The 18,237-nt window shown below is 37.1% G+C and overlaps 1 long non-coding RNA gene across 1 annotated transcript; it reads left to right on the top strand.

The window, feature by feature from the left end:
• Positions 1-1,153: 1,153 nt before the first annotated feature.
• LOC126707243 (uncharacterized) lies at positions 1,154-5,614 on the top strand. The gene is made up of 3 exons (XR_007648873.1): positions 1,154-1,293; positions 1,528-1,621; positions 5,178-5,614. It is a non-coding gene; the product is annotated as an uncharacterized LOC126707243 (long non-coding RNA).
• Positions 5,615-18,237: the final 12,623 nt, after the last annotated feature.

Genomic DNA, 18,237 nt, shown 5'->3' with positions numbered 1-18,237 from the left:
TCAACAAAAAAAAAAAAAAGGATAATTTAAATAACCGGTTAAAAAAAAAACGTTGCAATTAAAAAAACCCTACCGATTTCTTTTCATCGGACTCAGGCCTTGTCAATGGGCTGGGCTGGGCCGGCCCGACCCATTTTTACTTGGCCCATGGGTCTAACGGGCTGGGCTTAACGGGTTGTTGACTAGTCAATGGGCTGAGTCGGGCCAGCTGGATGGAAAAACCCTAGCCCATGGCCCTACCCATGGGCAATGCCCATTTGGGCTTTAGCGGGCTGGGTTAGTGAGGTGGGTTTAATGGGCTACCCATGGGCATATTTAACAGGTCTTCAATGGGTTATAAAAATTTAACAAAAAAAATTATAATTATATATTATTACAAACTATCAAATTGAACAATTAAATCTACTAAAAAGATTCTATTAAAAAAAATACTAAGACATACCTCTTAAAAAGGTACTAAAATAAGATTAATTAACTTTTATTGATAAGAATAAATAAGTACATTGAATTAAATATCAACTCCTAAAGGAAATATTTGAAGGATAAAATATCAATTCTTAAAGGAAATATATGAAGAATCAAATATCAACTCATTAAGGAAAGAATTTCTTCCAACCAACGGTAAACTTTTTTTTTTTTTTTTTTTAAGGAATTTCTTCTATAATTGTAACTTGTAAGGAAAGAATTGGAATTTATCAAAGGAAAGAATGACTTTCTTTCCAGAGGTACAGAGGTAGGGCAACAGTCATCTTAGTAACTTTGTTTTAAAAATCAAAGCTACTAGACTAATACCAAAATATATATTTATTATGCATATTGTATCACAATCATTCCAAGTATTTAGTGGTTATGTGTGTGGTCTTAAAGTTTTTATAATGTCTAAAGTTCAATCCCTCACCCACCCAACCCCCAAATTATTTTGTTATAAATTTTGGGTAATGAGTCAGGCTAACGGGTCGGGCTACTGGGCTGGGCTAACGGGTCGGCCCACCGGGCACCCATGGGTAAAGAAACCAACCCATAACCTGTCCCATGGGGCTATTAGGCTGCCCACGGGCTTCAATATTACCGGGCTGGGCTGCCCATTAGCCTGGTGGGCTAGCGGGCTACTGGGCCAGCCCATGGGTCATGGGCTATTTGATGACCCTTAATCGGACTGCTTAACATTTTCTCTCTCTAAACCAAAAAAAAAAAAAAAAAAAAGCGATACTGCGATACAGAGAAAGGGAAGGATAAAAAAAAAGAGGCTTGCAATCCAGTGGAGAATCATGCGATCAAACGTTCGTCCCAAAGGTATTGAGATACGGAGATAGGGATCGGCCATTAGGGTCGCCACGCATATGTTCTGTTTTTAGTTTTAGAAAGTGGGGTTTTTGTAGGGAGATTCATTTGGGTGTTATTTATGATTCAAGTATTTTGGTTTGATTGGTTATGATTTAGGTTTTTTGGTTAGAAGTAGTTTTGTTTAATTTATGTAAATAAATGGGTTAGCTTTGGTTTAATCTCTTACCCTATTGTCTTCTTTAGGGTTGTTGTCAATTTAGGGATTTGAGATACGGAGATAGAGATCGGCGCAACTCTGTGGCCAACATAATCGGAACTAAACACAGACCGACGAAAGGTACGTATCAATTCTCTCAGTTCGAATTTGAAGTGAAATTCGAATGTTCATTCTCTCTCTTTAGATGCTTTGTTGTGAATATTAATTCTTACGGCATGGACAAGAATGGTAGAACCCTAGAAGTGCATGACTTTTCAAGCCTTTTGAATTGCTGCCTCTCCTCTCTCTTTATTGTTTTCTCTCCACTAACAAAAAATGAAAAACCCATTTGTTCTTTGATATTTAAAATTTCAAATACAATTACAAATCATTTTTGAAAGTATTAATAATTTTTTTTTTAACAACTTAAACCGTTTCACACCACTTAATAAAAGCCCTAAATTGCTACATCCTCAAACAAACGGCACCACTTTGTTTTGCTTCTTTTCTTGCTGCACCTATACTCTAGGCCAGCATTTTGTTACTTGATGTGTTATACTCTTTACTTTGAATCCACTCTTTTTTTTTAGGGTGGCATCAAGAGGTTTAGCCCTTGAAAATGTGTAGGAAAAAATAAGTTTGCTGATTAATAATGCTTGATTGCTCAATGTTGCTGCTCTGCATATCTATTACTTGAAACTAAAAAGTGTAAAACCTTTTTAATGTTTGTGCTAAAAAATCATGTTCCCTGTTTGATTGTATATTTGTTTAAAGGAATGTATATTTGTTTTAAAGAATCAATGAATTTTTTTTTTATAGTAAATTATGTTTTTTTTTCCCCTTATTGAACTTGATTAAATAGCCAACATATTGCTTAAAATTATGTTGTTGAATATTTAGGGATTAACTGTTACTATTCTTCTGTTTTGAACAGAATTTCAGTAACTATTACATTTAACTCTTTTCTTCACTTCCCACCTGATCATTTTGACCATAGCCTCTTCAGAAGGTAGTCTTCCTTGATTAATACTAGCATTCCTCTTAAACCAAATATGATACATAGTAGAGCAGAATGCCAATCTAGACACAATTCTCATCCTTGAGCATAATCTCATGCCAACAGAACTTTGGGATTTTTTAAAGGCACCAGCTCATCATGGTACACCATATATTCATCGAGAATGAACAATCACAAAACAAGTGATGCCTACTTTCAATTATCTTTTTACAAAGAACACACTGAGTATCAAGATTAGCACACCATCACTACACATGAAATCTGTTATGGACATTCTTAGCCTTAACCAGCCTATAAACACATGCTTTGTAATTACTTTGGGAAACCAGATGATGATCTTCGCGATTTTAACTTGGGGAATTTCTTCCTAATACAGTTTCATGCACCTGCACAAGAATATGTCACTGTTTTCTCAATAATCCAAATTAGCATATTTTCCCTTCCAAATTAGTTTGTAGTTTATATACCATAGCTGTCCAGTAAAAGCTGCAAGTACCATCTAAATGCTTCAGATTTTGTGGCAATTAGAAGCTACTATAACATACAAAATTATTGTGAAAGCCTCAAGAACCCTTAAAAATGCATGAACCTGCCATCATCTGAATGAGAGTTTTTAATTTATTTATTTTTGTATTTATCTGTTTAATGATTCATTATAGTAAATATATATATAAAATGCAATGGGGCAGTTATACATTTGGATTAAAAATGTAGCAGGCCCAATTTTTTTAGGCAATATAGCATTTGTTTTTGCATTTGTCCAAGATTCCAAACTAACCTAAATTAAGTCAAGTGCTTAAATAATTAGACAAATTAAATGGAATCCAGCAAAACCTGAAGGATATAAAGATGAAAAAAAAAAAATAATCTACATACTTCTATTGATCCACTAATTCACTAATTGTCTTCGATTAATGTTTTTGATTTGTCCATGGATCTTTATTATTATAGTTTGCTTGAATGCTGATTTTCTTTTTACTTATCTCATACTTTGTCTTACATTTTGTTCATTTACTCTATTTCTATTTCAATTGGCTTTGATTTGCATGTTTTAGCTAGTTTCTGTCTTTACAAATTGATTTCTTCAGCCAATTCTCCCTTTTACTTATTTCACATCCTTACCACTACTTTTTGTTATTCAAATTTGAATTAAAATCCGGATGTTTATTCTCTCTCTTTCAATGTTTTGGCCTCAGATTATAATCTTTGTTTTTCCTACTTTACTAACATTATAATCTTTTCCAATTTGGAATTATTATATTCTTTGATTATTTACTGCCTTCTTTGAAATAGAAAATTAGAGATAATACTAAACAAAGGTGCACAATTTCATCAGGGACAATCTAAGTCATTAGATGGTTTGCATTCATAGGAATAGGTAGTTGGTAAAAGAAAAACATCCAAATAAAACCTCTCCCTCCTTACAATTGTTAATTTGACACCTATTCTGTTTCGCTTCTTTTCTGCAACACCTATACCCATGGTCTGCATTTTGTTACTTGATGTGTTATACTCTTTATTTTGATGCTTTCTTCTTGATTTATCGTTATCCTGTTTTTTTTTTAGGTGGCATCATGAGGTTCAGCCCTTCAATATGTGTAGAAAAAAACTTGTTCGTCGTTCAATAATCATTGATTTTTTAGCATTTTATTTTTTTCAATATTTGTAGGTTTTGGTGTTTTGGGCTGCTCTGAATAAGTATATGATTCATAAAGTGTTTCATGTTCACATAATTTTTCATATTTGCATGCATCCACCCTTTGGTGTTAGTTCTTGAGTTTTTATTGAAAATTTTGCTTTGCGACCCAATGAAGAGATAAAAAGAAGGTAGTGGGCTGATTTTCTATTGATGAGTAATGGAATTTTAGGGATGTGCTTTAGCAATACAACATTTTGAATCAAAAGAAGGGGTCACATATTAGGTTTTACTTTCTCTACTAACAGAGGTTATATTTATTATATGTGTCCATTAAGGGTTGAGGTTTGGCTACCTTTTCCCCTTATTTCCCCCAATTTCTTGAGTTCTGTTTTGTTTAGTTTTCTTGAATGGATTATGTTTTGTCAATGGCTGCATGCTAAGGGAGAGCTTTTGTTTTGTTTTTGATATAATTTGTAGTGTAGTTTTTTGGCCTTTTAGAATCTGAAAGTTACTGAATACTTAAAATGGGGGGTTTGTTTTTGTGATCACATGATTATTACATTTCTTTTTTTTCTTTTGTATCCTATTGATCTTATGCTACAGGAATCGATATTAACCTTCAAAGAAAAAATAAAAAAATTATTTGTGAGTTTCCTATCATTTTCTTAAAGATTATGGTGCATTTTGATCTGGGTTCAGGTCAAAAACTGAGGCACCACTTGGTTGATGGCAAAAAATAAATTATGTGAAGAATAAAATTTTTAATATTATTTTCCAGTTAGATACCTACTTGACTCTTTTTTGGTTTTTGATTTAGTTTTGGTTGATTGGATGAGGTTTGATCCTTTAGTAATTTCAGATTTTGTTTGTTCATTTCTCCGGTGCATTTTAATCGATGGTTATTTCTGTGTGCAAAAGAATCCTCTTCTGTAATAGGGGACTCTGTTTTTATCGCTTTTTAGAACTATACTGTAATTTCTGACATGTAACTTTCTGAATTTTGAACTAAATTTTGTGGGCTGTGTATGGTTGTGGTGCAGTGGGTATTCTTTGCTTAGTGATCCCCAGTACAACAAAGGACTTACCAATGCTTTGGTCATTCAGTTGACTCCTTACTGCCAGTCTGTACTTGCTGTCATGCTAGCAAAAACAGGGGTTTCAGCCAATTTTAACTATTATTGGATTTGAACCAATGACTTACCGCTTACTATTCAAGGGGAGGCGGAGCGCTAACAAAGAGAAAGCATTATCACTATTTGAAACTGTTTTCCACCCTACCTGATCTGCTGTTTTTGAAGAGTGATTGAAATTGTAAAACTTTGAAATCTGAAAGTGTAACGTATTTTGTTGTTGTAACTTTATGGTTGCTGGTGTGTGAATCTTCATTTATAAAACAATGAATGTGATTGCTATTAAATTGACAAAAATTGCATGTAATTCATTTAGTAGATCATGTTTGGTTGGAGGACACCTCTTATACTTTTGAGTTTCACACTCTAGAATACATTCAACGATAGTGTGCAACAGCTAATGTGGCATGACCACAAAGCTGAAGCTGCAAAGGGGTATCAAAGATTTGATTGATTTACAGATACTTCTCAATAATGCTTAAAAATTTGCTAAAAATTCTATTGCACCAATAAAATATGGACATCTAATCATGGTTAAAGAGCATTTTAGACCATTTTAAAATCTGTTTGTCAAGTATACACTAACAGCATGTATGGAAATACAATGTTTGACAATCATATTTATCTAAAACTAAGCAAAAGGTATTCTGCAACATTTCGTTCCCAATTATTGTCTGGAACTGTTGAGGTTGTTTTCTTATTAATCAAGGCTAGCTAAGTACACTACAACTCATTACTTATCCCCAAAAAAAGTAAAGTATGACTCATTATAAAAGAACAAAGGAGAGGCCTTTTAACTAAATTAGAATGTTCAGGTAATTAGCCATGTTAAAAGAACATAGAATCGCTACATAACATGAAGAAGAGTTAGCTTCAGAGATCAGATTCATGTCCCCAGAAATGTTTGCCCCTACACTTTCGATTTGAATCATCCATTATCCCAATATGGGATCTCATACCTGCATAATGCATGAATGGTCCAATTTATGCAATGTAAACAATACATTGTAAGGGATATGCTACTTCCACTAATGTTATTGAGTGGGTTTATGAAGCAAGTATAAACATGTGCATGTCTTTATGTGTGCGTATTGGAGGACAGAGAGGGGCACAGTTGTATAGAAGGCAACCAGATTTCTGTGAAGCACTGAAGTATAATTTTTCTCAAATGGGAATATATGTCATACAAGTATTTTCCTTTTTTATTTTTTTTATATATTTATATTTTTAAATTGTTGAAGGAATATCTTTTAAGGACCTTTCCAAACAAATAGATTGAGCATGTCTGCTGTAAAACCAATTGCTTTGTGGACATTTGCAAGATTTCGATAGTTCAAGACTTATTAATTTATTAACTCTTGATAAGGAGGGTATAATGCTGTCATAATATTAAAAAAAATAAAAAAATAAAGTTTTAATCAAGAATTATATTACTTGGCAAGCCAAATTTTTATCTACCGTGATAACCATTTCGAATAGTTTTTAACTTTCAACTTTAAGCTTTTTAACTTATTTGCTTACATACATTTTCATAAAATCCCAAGATTTTTTAGATACAAATATATTATTGCCTTTTTTCAAAATAAAAAATGCAAAGATAATACATATAAGAGAGATACAAATATTTAATTTTTAATTTTGAGCCAAGTGAATTACATAGTGTAAAAATTGAAGAATCCAAATCTAATTAGATTCTAAATTGGATTTCAAATTTTCACCATGTATCCATTTTTTTAAAAATTTTTGTGGCAACTGAATTATTGGATGAAAAAATCGAAAAGTCTAAATCCTATTAAATTCTAAATATATATATATATATATATATATAATATGAGAAACCATTACATATTTTAGAATTGTATGGTTTAAAAAAAATATAAGATAATACTATGTATAATTTGATCTCTTCCAAAAAAAATGTATAATTGTGATTGTTTTTAATTATACCCATGCATAGTGAAAAGGCTCTGTTTTATTTCAATGTAATTTGTCAGGATCCTTCATAAATACTACCAAAGTTTGGGTTGTAATGACTAAGAGTCTTTAGAATGTATAGTAATAATAATTACTTGGTAAATGGAATTATGGAATTTTTTGGATTAATTAAACAAACAAATTGATAACTAACATATCTTACAAACTTTGCAACAAAATTTTTCTTTAAAAATTGATTTTATTAGCCAAATGTCTCTTATACTTATGAGATTTCAAATGATCCCGCACATTGCACGGGTTAAACACTAGTATATATAAAAGCAAAGACCTCCTGTGAAAGTGCATGAGGTTCTGCCATGTGGCACTCTCTTTGAGAAGAAAAAGATTTCCACTTCAATTCTTTGCCCAAGTGCTACATTAGAGATAAGGATTAATTAAAATTCAAAAGGTAAGAACTCTTTATTTTCTTGGGTTCACTATTTCTGGACATTCCTAAAGTGGCACAATAAATAGAAGGCCTAATTACAATTTAAAAGATAGGAATTCTTTATTTTCGTGGATTCAACCAAGTGGCACATTCTTTACAAAGAGAATTGAAATATTCTCAAGTGCCACATTGGAGATAAGAACAAATTAAATATTGACTTTTTGTTTCATTTGGTTTAATGTTTTGAGTCATTTCCTCTCTCACACATACAAACAAAACTCTTTGCATTTCATTTTGCCATTTTCACCTCTTGCACTTCTACTCCTTTATATATATATATATATATATATATATATATTCCTATGTATAACCCTTCATGTAAGAGTGTCAATTTGAGCAATGAGGCAAAGGTGTGAGGTGATTAAGGCAGAGGCGTGAAGATGAGTTTGTTTTGTTTGATTAGTGTTAGGGATTTCAGATTTGGGGTTGGGTTGGGTTAGGTTGGAAGTGGCTTTAGTTTAGAGGAGAATTCATTTTGTTTGATTAAGGATCTTGGGTTGGTCGGCTTGGCTGGATGTGGGCCAATTTTTTTGTTTGTATTAGACTAGAAAAATTGTTTAAAATAATTTTGGGGGGGGGGGGTGGATTTAATTTTTGGGGGGGCCCATGTTAATTTTTTTTATATACTATAGAGGAAATTTTAAAAATTTTGGGGGAGCCAAGTCACTCCGCCCCTAATTAGCATGTCGTGGTAGTGTCGTGTCGAGATAAGGGTATTCAGCTAAATATTTCAACCTTGAACTAGACTCATTTAATAATTGTGTCATGACTCTTCATCCCTAACACGATCTGTTGTTGAAGCGGGTTAACATGACATAACACGACCCACTTGACATGCTTAATAAACATGTTGCGATGGTTGATACGAATGTGACCCGATTTATTTCAACCCGCTTAATATTAAACAGGTTGGAATATTAGTGGTGGTTATTGCATGTCCTTGTGCTCTTGGATTGGCGATGCCAACTGCTATCATGGTTGCAACAGGAGTTGGAGCTAATAATGGTGTGTTGATAAAAGGAGGAGATGCTTTGGAAAGGGCTCAAAAGATTAAGTATGTCATATTTGATAAAACAGGCACCCTAACCCAGGGAAACGCCATAGTTACAACAGCAAAAGTTTTTATAGGAATGGATCGTGGAGAATTTCTTAGATTGGTGGCCTCTGATAGGCCAAAAACGAATTGACCCTTTGTGATAAATTAACCAATTAATTTAGCCAAGTGAATTAATTAAGTTAATTAACATGCAAACGCATGGTAGCACAAACAAATCACCAATAAATTAAGTATGCAGCGGAAAATAAATTTGACACAGTGATTTGTTTACGAATGGGGAAAACCTACACAGTAGAAACCCCACTAGGTGATTTTTAGGTCACCACTCCAGAAATTCCACTATTATCACAACAAGCGGTTACAAGTAAAGTAATCCTAGTACCTTATACCTACCTACAGTTGAACCCTTACCCCAATACCCAATTAGACTTGTTCTGTAGTGACAATTTCTCCTTTTGATGCACGGCTCCTGGTACGTGACTAACTAATTGCGCGGATCCCAGTACGCAACTTCAATCACCAACTAGAGAAGGTTGTTGGCTGCAAAGTTTTTCAATTCATCCATGATGAAGATCAAGAAGATGCTTGGTCACAAAACCCTACGGTGCACAAACACAGCCACTTCTTCACAAGAATGATGAACTAGGGCAAAATTGTGTCTTCGGTCAAAATTTGTTTGAACAAACTTTGCTCAACACTTGTGCAACTTGTGTATACTTTTTCCTTAATGGAACCCAAGCTATTATAAATAGTAAAAACAACATTTTTTTTTTATTGAAAATTGTTTATATTCACTTTATTGTTCTATGGTTAATTTCTAGAACCAGCATCCAATTTCATATTGTTCTATATGTGAAAAATATCATATTGTTTTTTTGTTTTTGGAGATTCAATATCATATTGTTCCCCAAGTTTCTTGTGGTATACAAATATTTTACCCTTGGCGTTTTCAGTTAGAATTTTAATTTTCATGTACTTCTAGAGAAACAAACAATTGTTTTCCTCAAAAAAAGAAGTACTTCTAGAGAAAGAAAGAAACAATTGTTTTACTTTCTCAAACGTGAGGTAGCATAAAAATTGTAGCAAAAATGTTCAAATCAATGCAGCTTCTCCGCTAAATAATCAAAGAATTTTCAGCTCGAAGCAAACACTTGGTCAAATATCTCAAAAACAAATGTGTGGTTGGTCATAATTTCCTTAATCCGAATCACTTTGAAAGATTATCTAAATTTTCTTTATGTTAATCATTTATCATTGTTTACAGTTGTCCATCATTGACTCAATACCATCAGTTAGTAGCCTAGTACCTATTGGGCATTATCGGCATATTTGTTCTTTCACGCTACTTGCTCAAGAAAAGTTGAGGAAATAAAATGAAATGAAAAATAAATAAATAAATAAAAACTCTAGGATACTTAGATATCTATAATTATCTCATATGTTTTTGTATAAAATATTTAAATTTCAAGTTTATGTTTTAAAATTATATGAAAAACATGAGTTTGTTGTTAAAGCTAAATGTAGGGTCAGAATTCGGGGCCCAAGCCCAAAAAGTATGGTGTCTTGGTCCAAGGAGCCCAGAAACAATGAATTTGTAGAGAGTGGGCTGTAGAACTAGGTTTTAGCGAATTGGACAGCGGTTAGTATTGAGCTATACAGCAGCTGAACACAAGTAAAACGCGTTAGTATCCATAGATCCTTAGTCCGAGGAGATAAGATCAATGTATGTCGGTCTCTATTTGAAATTATGGTCGTTTGTACTACTACAATATTCTCTCTTCTTTTTCTCTATCCCCTCCCTTATGGGGACTCCCCTTCTTATATAGTCTTCTTGAAACCATCATGGTCTTACACTTGTTGATCATCTGGACCCTTGCCTGAGTGCTTGTCCCATCGGACACTCCCTTTCAGTCTTTTGTGAGTTGTGGTAGACAAGGCAGCACTGTTCACAGGTTCTCTCCACATTAATGCGGCCAGAAAAGTAGCTGCAACGCATTTAATGTGGTAGTAGCAGCCTTTCCGTGGGTATCTTACGTTTTCTTCTTTCCTGTGGGTCTGTGGGACGCATCCCTACTGCTAATGTCTGTTGGGGTGGATCCTTCTAGCAGACAGAGTGTATGTTTGAGCCATACTCATCACGTCCGAGGAGGCATTCCTCCTTGAACCGTCCTTCAAATGCCCCCCTATCCACGAGACTTGGGTTGGAAATTCTTTTGGCATCCATTTCCTCTCCTCAGACATTGCTAATCGTCCCGGATGGGGCCCAAGGCCCATTAGATGATTTGGGGCCTTTGTCCCTACACTAAATATATTTAATAGTCTAGCATTATGCCCATGCGATGCATGGCTTAATCAAAATTCATATGCAAATAATTTTTTTATTAATTTGCTTAAAATTAAGTGATAAAAATATTTTACTTTTAAGTAATATAATGAATGCATATTGTGTTAGACTAAGGAATCATAAAATGCGTATATAAAATGATTTTGAATAATACATTGAACTTTAAGACTCAATTAATCACGTATATTTAAATGGAAAAATCTTGAATTTAATAATAAAAAACTACCCAAAACAATAATTGAAATCATGATTAGGTGGAAACCTCAATTCAATAATTAAGAACAATCTAAATTACTAAACATTTTAAAATTTAAAGTAAAGAGACTCACATGAGAATTTAATTTTTGTTCTTGAAAGCATGGGAGAGACACTGAAACTTGAGTGAGTTTCACCCAACCAAAAAAATTAAAAATAAAAGAGGATATACACACACACACACTTCAAGTTTAAGTCTCATGCATTGCATGGGTTTTAAGTATAAACTCATAGAACATATAATTTTATTTAAAAAAAAAAAAAAAGCTAAATGAATTATTATTATATAATTGAAAGTAAAGATAACGCCACAAGTGTTTGTGTATGCGTGAAAAAAGTTTTGAATTCAAAATTTATTACAGAAAAAGGAGTGTAGTCTTACCTTTGTCAGGCTAATTCTTGTTATAATCCTATTATTTTGTGGGGAGAGAGAGAAACGCTTCTTTTTTTTTTGGGGGGGGGGGGGGGGGTGGGAGTCATTGTATACTATATAATAGCAAATATATTAGTCTTTGGAAGTGGTATCTCATATGAATTAGTATTTCAATTGTGGGGTTTTTTTTTTATTATTATTTTTATTAATACAAGATAGAAATTCTACTTTAGCCTAATCTAAGTGTATATGTGTGTGAAACTCCCTCCTGGAAACTTAAATCTCGACCCTTGCCCACCACATCTCACAAACACTTATATTTGTTGAATGACCATTGCATGTGTGAAACTCCCTATTGGAAACTTGAATCTCGACCTTTGCTCGCCACACCTCACAAACACTTATATTTGTTAAATGACCATCGCACTAAGGGTGAGTGGTGGTGTTTCAATTGTGGGGTTTGGTAGCTAGAAGTTAGCACATAGTAGTTAAAAATTAGCAAATTACTTCGAAAAAATAGCTTAAACAAAATGAAAAAATAATAATGAAAAAAGAATGCATACCTGTGTTGTCATAAGATTTAGGCATTCACATATTGGAGTAAACTTCACTCTAAAAAGGATATATATATATATATATATATATATATATATATATATATAGAGAGAGCGAGAGAGGGAGAGGTCGAGTTTTATTTGATATAAAATTTAAATCCTATTGGAAATAAGATTTCTAATCAATGTGTTTGTTGCTATCTCATAAATTCCATAAAAAAAGTGGAATTAAAAAAAGTCATATGAATAGAAAGAAAAAAGAAAACATTTTTTTTTTTAATATACAGAAGTTGATACTTTTTATCTTTATGAGAAGGAAGAGAGGGTGTTTACTTTAAACTCAAATGTTTATAACATTATTTACATTTTTTTTTTTACTTTATCCAAGGAGGGTATCTTACGTTTCCTTCTTTCCTACGGGTCTGTGGGACGCATCCCTACTGCTAATGTCTGTTGGGATGGGTTCTTCTAGCGAACAGAGTGCATGTTTGAGCCATACTCATCATGTCCGAGGAGACATTCCTCCTTGGATCGTCCTTCAAACGCCCCCTATCCACGAGACCTGGGTTGGAAATCCTTTTGGCATCCATTTCCTCTCTTCGGACATTGCTAATTGTCCCGGATGGGGCCTAAGGCCCATTACATGATTTGGGGCCTTTGCCCCTATAATAGCCCCTCAAAATTTTGGTTTTTCCCTTTTATCCGAGGAGAAAAAGGTGGAATTTTGATATTTAATGGATAAGTCACCACAATTCCTTGATTCACATGTGTGGGAGCATTGTCTCACGTGCCTCATTACTGCTACTGATGTTTCATAGTCCACGAGGCGCCATTAATTGCACCAGGCGGCTCTATGTCCCCTCACATCCAATAGTGGGGCGCTTAATCAATGATAGATATTCCTCTAAACTTTGGGCGGGAGTAATCCCGTTCATTTTTCCTCGCTATATATAAGCTCCTGAGGGAGATTACTTTCCCTTTTCTAGAAAAGATATTCAAGTGTTCCAGATCACTTCAGCATTTTCTCTTGCGAAATACTCTAAGTCCCTGAGTTCCATAGTTGTTCCTGTAAGGATTTCTGGTGGATCCTTTGAAAGTTTGAGAGATTTAGAATTCGTACTTCCCGAAAGTTTTCATTTTTCCATATTCCCTTGCTCCCCTTTTTGTTGTTCTCCTCAACCTTCTTTCGTTTATAAACCTTTCTCCGTGCCCTTTAGGGTTAACTGGATAGGTAAGTTTAAGAGCCTAGTAGATTCTCTGGCCAGTATGGGAAGTTTTAGGGCCAAGTACCATATCCTACAGAGAGTGGGTCTAGAGTATTGCTCCTCGGACCAAATCCTAACCAAGAGAGAAACGGGGCAGGTCTTCATTCCTATGATCGCTTTCATAGAAAGAGGGATGACGATTCCTATGGGTAGGATAAATAGGGATTACTTGCGCGGCCATAGGTTGGCCCTCCACCAGTGTGCCGCTAATATGTTCCGGATTCTAGGGTGCGTAGATGCTTTGAATGAACGGATGAACCTCGGCCTCTCATGGCACGATGTTGTTCACTTGTACGAGTGCCATTGTCTTTTCGAGTCGTATTACCTGAAATCCAGGTCCGACAAGGTGAGATTGATATCTTGCCTTCCCAAGTCCAACAAAGGCTTGATGGACGATTATCTGATCATCTCCAGAGCATGGCACGACGGTCTTCGCTGCCCAGTTAGGGCGGGAGCACCATGTGGGACACTCTAGGATCAAGTCCCTTGGTGGGGATCTTAGTTTTTTGAGCTTTCCCTTTACTTGTTTTGGTCTTGGTTTTGGTTGCTTGTTTTCTAGGACTGACATAACCCTTCCTTTGGATGTTTTGCAGACAAAGTACACACTACCCCAAGGATCAGCCTAGTCAACGTCCAAGCTCTTAACTACCTCTTAAGGTCGGAGATCTTTATGAGCGAGGACGGGTAGTTGCAGGCTACTCACCTCATTTGGACTACGAGCCTCTATCTCGTCGTGGACGTGGGACAGGCGATAAAAGCCGGGAGTCCCCGATTAGCTTGTATTGACGTTTCTAAACTGGGCCTTTTAGCTCGGAGAGACTTACCACTAGTTCAGCCGCCCACTCATCACGTTCCCCAAGAGGTAACCACTCCAGGGGAAGGAATTGATTCCATGCACTCGTCTTTCGAAGCCGAAATCGATCATTTCCACTTCAACGGAGAGGGTGAGGTATCAACAAGGCCCGTAGAGCTTTCAGATTTTGGCTCGGATCTTGATCGCTTCTCGGCAGCTCACTCTCCAAAACTAATAGTTGCTCGGATCAACACAAGCCAAGAAGTTGAAGAGGAAGGCATGGACCTAAAGCTAAGATCTGGTCTGAGGGGCCTCATGTCCAACAGGAATAAAGGGCAATCCTCCAAGGATGCCCCTAAGGAGCAAGTTCCTGCCAGCCTTCCTCCTCCACCTCTTCCTCCCACTAACCCCGCACTACAACCCATCCCAAACTTGAGGTGGAAAAGGCCAATCGAAGAACTGGAGGAGGGCGAGGTCGACCCTCAGAAGGCCAAACAGTAGAAAAAACGCAAAGAGCCTAAAGACAAGAGGACAAAGTCCATAGATAGCCAAGATGAGGCTGTACTTAGGAGGGGGCAGCGCATCTGGTCTCCCCGGCTAGAATTGGACGGCGCTCCCATCCCTTGGGATGCGACCCTTTGGGAGTCCCAGCGGGGGCAGGCGTCGTATCTTGCCGAGGCCCTGCAGCAACCCCTCCTCTTGCCCCGTGACATGGACAGGCTCCGGACTACGAGGCAACCGAACCTCTTCATGTCATTGAAGAAGGATCTCGCTATGGTAAAACGAAGATTCTCCATTGTTCAGGTTCCTTATTCTATGCTCATCTATTTTCTGTCTATGTTTTGATGATTCTTCCATTGCTTCTATGTAGGTCACCCAGCAAATCTTCGTGGCCGAGGAGTGGGTGAAGAATTCTTGAGAGGAGGTGAACGCTAAGGTTCAGTCTCGCCTCGCCACTGAGAAAGCTATTAGTGTCCTCAAGCTAGAAAAAGAGAGCCTAAGTGAGAAGGTTAAAGAGGCTATTAAGGCCCGGGATAGCGCTGAGGCAGGCTTTAAGACCATAAAGAGGCAGGCTGAGGACATGCACCAGTAGCTTCACTTAATAGAAATAAACCTGGCCACCAAAAGGCAAATGGTCCTGGACCTCAAGGCGCAACTGCAACAGGCGAAGGAGGCGGCTCGGGCGGCTGAGGTTGCGGTGGCAGCCTCTTACGACCGTGGGGTGAATGACATCGAGGCCAGGCTGACTGAGGAGGTAGCTGTGGTTTGTAAGGACTACTGCACCGAGTCTTGGGGAGTAGCAATGGACCGGACAGGAGTTCCTACAGACTCCGAGCTCAGGAGGATCGAGAAAATCTTCTTCCCTGAGGATATTTGAGTGATTCCTAACTCGGATCCTCCTAAGAAGCTCCTTTCCGCCCCGACCCCCGTTCCTGATCCCATTGTTCCTGAGGGGAAAGGAGTGGATGTGGAGGCATAGCCACCAGCCAAGGACAAGTCACCTGAGGACTCCTTCACAATTAGAGATGTTGTCTCGCGGGCCAAGGATGCCGAATCTAAATCCAAAGCTGGAGATGATCATCCCGAGACTGATGGCCCAGCAAAAAGCCCAAACAAAGATAAAGCTTAGAACTTTAGTGTAGGGTTTTCTTTTGTAATTGTTTTGTTCTGCCTTTCATTTCCTTGGCTTTTACCGATGTTTGTAAGATAACTTCTTTTGGAGTTTAATGAATGATATAATTTCTTCTTCTTTGGACATTATTTTTACTACTTTAACTTTATTGTCGTCATGAATGAATTCGGGCCGTGTTGCTAGATTTCTAATGGTAATTCATTATAGTTAAGTATGGGAAAGGGAAAAAGATTCTTCCCCAGTGCTTTGTGCTCTTTCTGAGTAATTAATTTCCCCTGGACTTATGGTCCGAGGGGCCACGTGGGGCCTAGGTTCCGCTTAATACTTGCATAAAGATATAGAGTGATTAATTTCCCCCAAACCTGTGGTCCGAGGAGCACGTAGGACTTGGGTTCTTTTTAATACTTGGGTAAAAACGCGAAGTGATTAATTTCCCCCAAGCCTGTGGTCCGAGGAACCACGCGGGACTTAGGTTCTCTTTAATACTTGGATAAAAACATGAAGTGATTAATTTCCCCTAAGCTTGTGGTTCGAGGAGCCACGCGGGACTTAGGTTCTGTTTAATATTTGGATAAAAACGCGAAGTGATTAATTTCCCCCGAGTTTGTGGTCCGAGGAGCCATGTTGGACTTAGGTTCTGTTTAATACTTGGATAAAAATGCGAAGTGATTAATTTCCCCCAAACTTGTGGTCCGAAGAGCCACGCTGGACTTAGGTTCTATTTAATACTTGGGTAAAAACACAAAGTGATTAATTTCCCCCAAGCCTGTGGTTCAAGGAGCCATGCTGGACTTAGGTTCTGTTTTATATTTGGATAAAAACGCGAAATGATTAATTTCCCCCAAGCTTGTGGTCCGAGGAGCTACGCTGGACTTAGGTCCTGTTTAATACTTGGGTAAAAATGCGAAGTGATTAATTTCCCCTCAAGCTTGTGGTCTGAGGAGCCACGTTGGACTTAGGTTTTGTTTAATACTTAGGTTTTGTTTAATACTTAGGTAAAAACACAAAGTGATTAATTTCCCCTAAGCTTGTGGTCCGAAGAGCCACGCTGGACTTAGGTTTTGTTTAATACTTGGATAAAAACGCGAAGTGATTAATTTCCCCCGAGTCTGTGGTCCGAGGAGCCATGCTGGACTTAGGTTCTGTTTAATACTTGGATAAAAATGCGAAGTGATTAATTTCCCCCAAACCTGTAGTCCAAGGAGCCACGCTGGACTTAGGTTCTGTTTAATACTTGAGTAAAAATGCGAAGTGATTAATTTGCCCCTAGCCAGTGGTCCGAGGAGCCACACTAGACTTAGGTTTCGTTTAATACTTAGGTAAAAACGCGAAGTGATTAATTTCCCCCAAGCCTGTGGTCCGAGGAGCCACGCTGGACTTAGGTTCTGTTTTATACTTGGATAAAAACGCGAAATGATTAATTTCCCCTAAGCTTGTGGTCCGAGGAGCTATGTTGGACTTAGGTCTTGTTTAATACTTGGGTAAAAATGCGAAGTGATTAATTTCCCCCAAGCCTGTGGTCTGAGGAGCCACGTTGGACTTAGGTTCTATTTAATACTTAGGTAAAAACACAAAGTGATTAATTTCCCCCAAGCCTGTGGTCTGAGGAGCCACACTGGACTTAGGTTCTGTTTAATATTTTGATAAAAATGAGAGATAAGTAGCACAAAGGCTTTTTGCAATAGAAAGGTATATCAAGAGTGGAAACTTTCATTAATAATAGTACCTTTTTAGGTTGTTTACATTCCAGGGGCGTGGTACCGCATGCTCAGCCAAATCTTCTAAAAAGTATGCCCCTATGCCAGCCATTGAAGCGATACGATATGGCCCCTCCCAATTCGGTCCGAGCTTTCCCCATGCGGGATTTTTTGTAGTACCCAGAACCTTTCTCAATACCAGGTCCCTAGGTGCTAATGGCCTTAGCTTTACCTTGGCGTCATAACCTTGCTTAAGTTTGTGTTGGTAGTAGGCGAGTTGGACCATTGCCTTTTCCCTTCTCTCCTCGATAAAGTCTAAACTCTTCTCCAGCAGCTCATTGTTGCCACTGGGATAGAATGAGTTGGTTTTCAGTGTTGGAAAGTTCGTTTCTAGCAGAATGATAGCCTCGACCCCATAGGTCATCGAAATGGGGGTCTCCCTCGTTGACCTACGGGGTGTGGTTCGATACGTCCATAGGACATGTGGCAGCTCTTCCACCCATCTTCCCTTCGCGTCATCCAACCTCTTCTTTAGCCCGTTTACTATGACCTTGTTAACGACTTCAGCCTGTCCATT

The sequence above is a fragment of the Quercus robur genome, chromosome 11 (genome assembly GCF_932294415.1).
Source record: "Quercus robur chromosome 11, dhQueRobu3.1, whole genome shotgun sequence".
Lineage (NCBI taxonomy): Eukaryota > Viridiplantae > Streptophyta > Magnoliopsida > Fagales > Fagaceae > Quercus > Quercus robur.
Note: the sequence above shows the minus strand (reverse complement) of the source record. Positions and strands in the feature narration are given on the sequence as shown.